The following is a 7058-nucleotide window of genomic DNA, read 5'->3' as shown; positions in this document are numbered from 1 at the left end:
CGGCGCAGTCAGTCCAGCCTCCACCTGCCAAGGTGAGAGGAGTGGGCACCAGGGGCCACGGGGACCTGTCCGAGGCTCCACAGTGACTGGGGAGCACCCCAGGGAGGAGCCCCATGGGTATCCACGGCAGGAACGAAGAGGTTGTCAGCCCTTTGGGAAGCGGGACAGGTCTTTCTTTGCATGTTGCCCCCTCATTAAGAACCCTCTAGAATTTGCCCGTGATCTTATTCAAGCAGGTGATGTGCACATGTGGGGTCCTGAGTTCTGAGGAATTTGGGGTGCTCCTCAGATGGACCACGCAGGCTCCTGGCCGGGCTCCTGCAGCCCCTGCCCCCGGAGTAGTGACAGGTGGGCTCTGGGGGGCCAGGGCCCCGACAGACAGACGGTCCTCTACAGAGTGTCAGGAGGCAATGGGCCAGGTCGCCTCCCAGGGAGCACAGCAGCCTCCCAGCTGCCCGCAGCCACCCCCTCTGTGAAGGTAAATACCACCTCCCACAGCCACACCTCTGGAAATTAGGAAATGAGGCTCCTGGTGGTCTGAATCCTGGTCCTGTCAGGCGTGACTTTGGGCCTCACTTCCTCTTAAGTACATGGAACAAAGACGTGTTTCCAGGAGGATGACAGGAGCTGCCTAGGAAAGACCGCCTCCAGCTCTGTGCCTGCGGGCACAGCCGGAGACACTGCTGTTCTTGGTTGTACAAGAGGGACTGAGCGTGACAGGGGTCCCCACGCTGAGCACCAGGTCCTGGAGATGAGGGCCCTCACGCATCCTCATCTCTAGGATGTTTCCCCCCACCGTTAGGCCTAGGAGGGTCAGCCCCCCAACACAGAGGCAGCATCTCTTGTCAGACAGTGAGGCTTCCCAGGGGTCAAGGAGACAGGAGGGATGCTATGTGGAGACGGGCATGTACCCATGAAAGACCCTTAGGAGAGTCACAGAAATTACTTGGAGGGAGGCGGTGCTTGGAAGGGACCAGTTTCCAGAATGAGGTGGGGATGGCCTAAGAGACCCTGTTTGTGATCAATAAAGAAGTGGCTGATTTTGCAGCCACAGGCTGGGATGCTGGGGTGTCACAAGGCCATGAAATCCTGCAAATGCATCTCTGGCTGAATAAGATCCACTTCCAGCAAGTCACCCAGCCAGTCCTTTAATGGCACCGCTTCTGAGGTGGTCCTCTGTGCCAGGCCTCCTCCAGGCAAGGAGACGGCTCTCATAAACCAGAGAAAGACAAGAAAAACAGAACTTCTCCCACGGGTGCTGGTGCAGAGCCCAGGCCAGCAGTGCGCATTCTTGAGGCAAGGAGCCTGCACACCCTCTCTCCTGAGTCAAAGGCATTGGCCTCAAACAGCATGGTCAGAACTCTGAATATTAATTAGACATTAATTAACCAGAACATGTGAAGGATATTAGCATAGGTAGCATGTCATCACATATATACTTATACATGTACACACTTATGTGATCCTAATAAGCTGTGATGCTCCAAATGGCCGAGTGTGTATGCTGGGTCACATTCAAAACACACACACACACACACACACACACACACACAGCCTGACACATCGTAAATGGTGATAAGATTTATTGTGGTGACGTTTACTGAGGACTTATTATGTGCCAGGCATTGTTCTGAGAGCTTCAGTTCACGCGTAAAAACTCATTTAACCATCCAGACAACCCCATGAGGTAGGCAGGAACTATTATTACCCCCACTTTACAGATGAGGAAGTTAAGGCACAGAGCAATGCTGTAACCTGACTGATGTTCCAAAGCAAGTACAAAGCAAAGTTAACATTTAAGTTCAAGAAACTGGGTTCCAGTGTCTGCTCTCGCTCTCACTGCCATGTTGCCCAACAATCTTAGGAACGCACATCTTCATGCAAGGATTTTTGCAGGGACATCAAAGTGTCTTAAAGAACAAGATTCCCAGGAACCCTCAACAGGCCTTCTCCCTCCTTCAGTTTCCACACTCACAGAAGCAGCTGAGCCGCCCAGCGTGCAGACATGCTCCTGACCTCAGAGGCAATACGACAGGTTCTGGCCTTGCTCTAACCATTTTCTTTAAAATTTATCCCAGGAAGTTTCACAGGAACAAATTCTACACTGCATGTATGTATGGATATGTGATTTGTACAGGTATAAGTATATATGTACATAAAATGTAAAAAAATGTGTTCTTAGGTGTGAGGATTGTTGTCTGTTATAAATAACACTAGAGGCCCAATGCCTGAAATTCATGCAAGAGTAGGCCTTCCTTCTCCTGGCTGCTGGCACTGGCTTCCCTCCGGCACCGGCTTCCCTCTGGCACCCGGGACCCGGGCTTCCCTTGCAGCCCTGGCTTCATCTGGAAGGTCATTCGGAAGGACATCTGGTCTAATTAGCATATTATGCTTTTATTATTAAGAGAAAATAAAATAAAATGCTCACAGGTGCTGCAGAGCTTTGTGTTTGCCTTTAAATACTCCAGTGTTGTTGTTTCTTTAGTTGGGGTTGATGATTAGATGAAAGAAGACTGGAAAATGTTAAAAAAAATTATTGAAGCTGCCCTGGCCCGTGTGCTCAGTGGTTAGAATGTCAGCCCATGCACTGAGGGGTCTCGGGTTCGATTCCTGGTCAAGGGCACGTACCTGGGTTGCAGGTTCAATCCCCAGCCCTGGTTGGGGTGTGTGTGAGAGACAACTAATCAATGGTCTCTCTCACACCGATGTTTCTCCCTCCTGCCTTCCACTCTCTCTAAAAATCAATGGAAAAAAACATCCTTGAGTGAAGTTTAGCGTACACACACACACACACACACACACACACACACATTATTGATGCTGACTAAAGGGGAGGATGAGATTCTCTCTACTTTTGGTATGTGTCAGAGACAGCAGGAGCCCTGCTCAGCACTGCTGTTCTGAGTCCATGTACTCTCAATTCTTCCTGACTACACCGGGCAGGTCTTTCGAACCCTGCCCACTCTACTAACTGTTGGGAACTTAGTCCAAGTTCCTCCTTTGTCCTCTGCTCACTAGTTATAGGTGGTAGGTCTGAGCCCCCTGCCTGGGACTGGAGCTCCTAGGACGCTGGGTCTCAGACGGAGAAGCCATGAGAGGCTGTGGGTGTATAAGGATGAGTCTTTATTGCAGAAGCCAGTGGCCATATAGTGGTCAGACAAAACAGTCCTTCACAGCAATCCCATATAGGCGGCCACACACCGGCTGGTGAACACATATCTTTCCTGCACAGCAGTAGCAGTCTCTGTCCCCACAGCTATTATCTGAGCAGCCGCACACCGCCCCAGACTCACCGCCTTCCATTGAGGCAGCCCCTGCACTCTCCCTTAGAGCTGCAGCCTCATGGCCTCTCTGGCTCAGCAGCTTCTCCTGTCTCCCTGCCCTGCACTGGCAGGGTAACATGGCAGCTGAATCTGAGCTCTCTGGGAGCTCTTAGCCTCCCATTGGGCAGTGCCAGCTCTCAGCTCCGTCCGAGCTCTCCTCTCTGCTGCACACGTAGGAGCTACGTTCTCTGTGCCTATCGCCTCTGCTTCTCGGAGCTCTCTCGCCTCTGCTCTGCCGGCTGCTCTCTCTTGCAGCTCCTGGTCAGCAGCCTGTATATTACTCCAGAGACAGAGAAGGTTAGCTGCCAACAGCGACATCAATCCTTTGAGTTACAGAAGGGCACAGTGTACCGTGTGTCCTTGCGCCCACTCATGGTGTCTTGGCCTTGGGCACCCAATGAGGCTCATGCTCAGAGCTGCCTTGGCCATTCTGGTGTATTGACAATGAGGCCTCTGTGCTCCCATTGGCCTTGACTATTCGGGGACCCTGGTGTGGTTCCTACAGAATGACTGAAAATTTCCATTAAAAAGGGTTTTTTCTTCTAATGCTTGGAAAAAAATAAGCGAGAACTTGAAGAAATGACTGAACAATTACTCTAAATATGAAAGCAGTCTTCAATTTTTAAAAATTTGTTTCAACCAACATTGATTTTCCAAATAGTCCAGGTCGTGGGTGGGCCCAGTAGCTACAGCAAGATGATGGGTCTCACCCAGAGGGCTGGCAGCAGATGGAAACATTGCCTATCCTGCTCGACACATGGCTTCTTTTCACGGGACATGTTAAGTCAAGGAAGGCTAATGGAGGCCGTGGTACTTGAGACAGGCCCAGGAGGATGAGAAGGGATGGGTAAGGAGGGTGGGAGGGGGAAAACGTTGGTGAGGATGTCACAGGGGCCAGCTCCTGCTACAGCCTCAAGGCCACTTCCCTGAGCCGGTGGGAGATGCTATAGGGAGACAGGTGTGGTTACACCCTGGCCTTCGTCAGCTGGGCTCCCCGGAGGGACAGTGAGCTGTGTCTGGGATTTCATAGGAAACCCTGGGGGAAGGGGAAGGGTTATATCGTCATTCGTGTGACAGATGTTTGTCACACACACAGGGCTGAAAAAAATAAGCCGGAGGCTCACAATCTCCTGGGACTAGGTGAGCATCAGGGTGTGTGGCTCACTCTTTGAAAAAAAGAGAGAGAGAGAGTCATGTGACTTTACACAGATCCCCTTCTCCTGGCTGTTCTCAGACTCTGCCTCCAGGGCCTCGGAGCCTGCTTCTCACCCCTCTCTCCTCTCAGGACCAGACACACTCAGCAGACAGCGTCACCCACCAGCTCTGACTACTCAGACCACAGTGTTTTGAAACATCAAACTCTCACCATCTCATTGGGAGTTTGCCATTAAGAGGGAGGATAGCACTCTCTGAACAGGAAGCATGCTGCGAAGTGGGCATTTAGAGGAGGCAATAGAATTAGACCCTCTCCCGCGTCCTGCCTCCACTGCCCCCTGCCCCTGTCTCCACTCCCCACTGCCCCTGTCTCCACTCCCCACTGCCCCTGCCTCCACTCCCCGCTGCTCCTGCCTCTACTCCCCGCTGTGCCCGGGCTGAGGCACCCCGAGTACTGGGCTCCCAGAAGGAGGTCGCCCACCGCCTGCGCCGACCTGCCTGAGGCGCACCACCTGCTCCTCCCTGGGAGACCTCGGGCTCAAGTGGTGGGTGAACCCCGCCTCCTCCCCGCCTCCAGCGGTCTGCCTGGACACCCGTAGGTCCACGTGGGCGTTGCCCCCGCCGGGGGTTGGGGGGAGGGGGGCTGGACGATGCTCGGGATGACCACGCCGACAGGGCAGCGCCTCCTGGGGTAACCACTGCCCCGCTGAGCTAACCCAATAACCTCTGGGGGCTGGAGACTCACATGGGCCTGGCGAGGCCCTGAGTTTCGACAGGTGCCCTTCTACCCTCTAACCACGACAGGTGCCCTCCTACCCTCTGGCTTCTTGCCAGCGCAGCAGACCTGCCAAACGTCTCCTCTGTGCAGGCAGGTCCTGGCACACAGTATGGCTGAGCTGCATGTGAATCCAGGACCAGAACTAGCAGCAAATAGTGAGAAACTGAAGCCATATTCCTCTGTAAGGAATTACCTTGGGAATTTTGAATAAGATAGTCCTATTATTGGTGATCCTTGGCTATATAGGTCAGCACAGCAGTTGAAAAGCCACTGGACACAATAAGGTCTATTGTGGCCCCAACCACAAGCTCAGGAAGAACCCGGTCAGGGAACTATGTCTCTTAACTAAGGTCAGAAAAATCACCCTTTGTCTGGTTCTTGAGTTTCAGAAGGCAAAATCAAGGCCAGATGTCCAATTCTGTCTTGACACTGCTTTCCCTCCACTTCTTGCAAAAAGATCTGAGATTCCAGCAGGTGCGCTGTGCTGGAGCGATGCCACAGGCTTTAAGGGGTGAGCTTTCTTTCAGAATGAGCGGGAGTGGGAGGAGGCTGAGAACTCTGAGCATCATGGATCAGGTGATTTGACCAAATTCATCCAGCCCGGCCGGCGTGGCTCAGTAGTTGAGCGTTGACCTATGAACCAGGAGGTCATGGTTTGATTCCTGTCAGGGCACATGCTCGGGTAGCAGACTCGAAGCCCAGTGTGTGGCATGTAGGAGGCAGCCAATCAATGATTCTCATCATTGATGTTTCTCTCTCCCTCCCTCTCCCTTCCTCTCTGAAATCAATAAAAACATTTTAAAAAATTCATCTAATACTTCATCAATCACAGTTGGTTCCTGAAACCTAGAATTTCCAACCATCCTCTAAAAATGAATGCAGGTGATGGGTGACAAGTAATCTTGTGACTACACCCCGCCCCTGAAAGGTTCCCTCTCACACCTGGCTTGGCCGAGTCCTGCCTCCACTGCACACAGCTGCCTCCGCCCATGGCAATCAGGATCAGGGAAGCATCGTGGTGGGGAAGGCAGACCATAGACCAGCCTTGGGCAATCTACGGCCCGCGGGTCGGATCCGGCTGTTCTATCCGGTTCTCTTGCTCTCCCCTCCGCTCCTTTACTTTGAATTTATATTAGTTCACACAAACACTCCATCCATGCTTTTGTTCTGGCCCTCCGGTCCAGTTTGAGAACCCATTGTGGCCCTTGAGTCAAAAAGTTTGCCCACCCCTGCCATAGACTGTGGTTTAGTTTCTGATCAAACTAAAGCGTGTGTGTGTTTTTTAAATCTTGGATCTCATATTTCCCATAATAGGAAGGAAAGGCCTACATTTAAAGTGATACATATGTGATTCTTGGGTACTTGCTCTGCCACCCATCATTCAGTCAACAAATATTTATTCATCATCTGCTCCAAGCTACACACCCACTGGGTGCAAGGAGTGCAGTGGTGAGCAGCCCTGTGCAGCCGCTGCCCCTGCGGCCTTCTTTCCAGCTCAGCCTCCCTGTCACGACATCTTTGGAAAGTCCTTTAACCTCTATGAGCCTTGATCTTTCCTCTGCAAAGTGAGGGAATTAATACACATTCAGAGTGCTTTAGGTAACTCTGAGATTATGTAGAATAAAGTACCCAGCATGCAGCACTCCATCACCTGTGTTGTGTGTTCACCACCCCCGAGTAATAAATTTCAGTTCCCCTCCCACACCAACAGACTCTCCTTCCCTGTTACCAGGGGCACTTCCTGATGAATGTTGTGGTCCCATGGTTCCCCTAAGACTCAGGACACACACTGCTCCCTGCCA

Source organism: Plecotus auritus (assembly GCF_963455305.1).
Source record: "Plecotus auritus genome assembly, chromosome: 9".
Lineage (NCBI taxonomy): Eukaryota > Metazoa > Chordata > Mammalia > Chiroptera > Vespertilionidae > Plecotus > Plecotus auritus.
The sequence above is the reverse complement of the archived record's forward strand: the minus strand, read 5'-3'. Positions refer to the sequence as shown.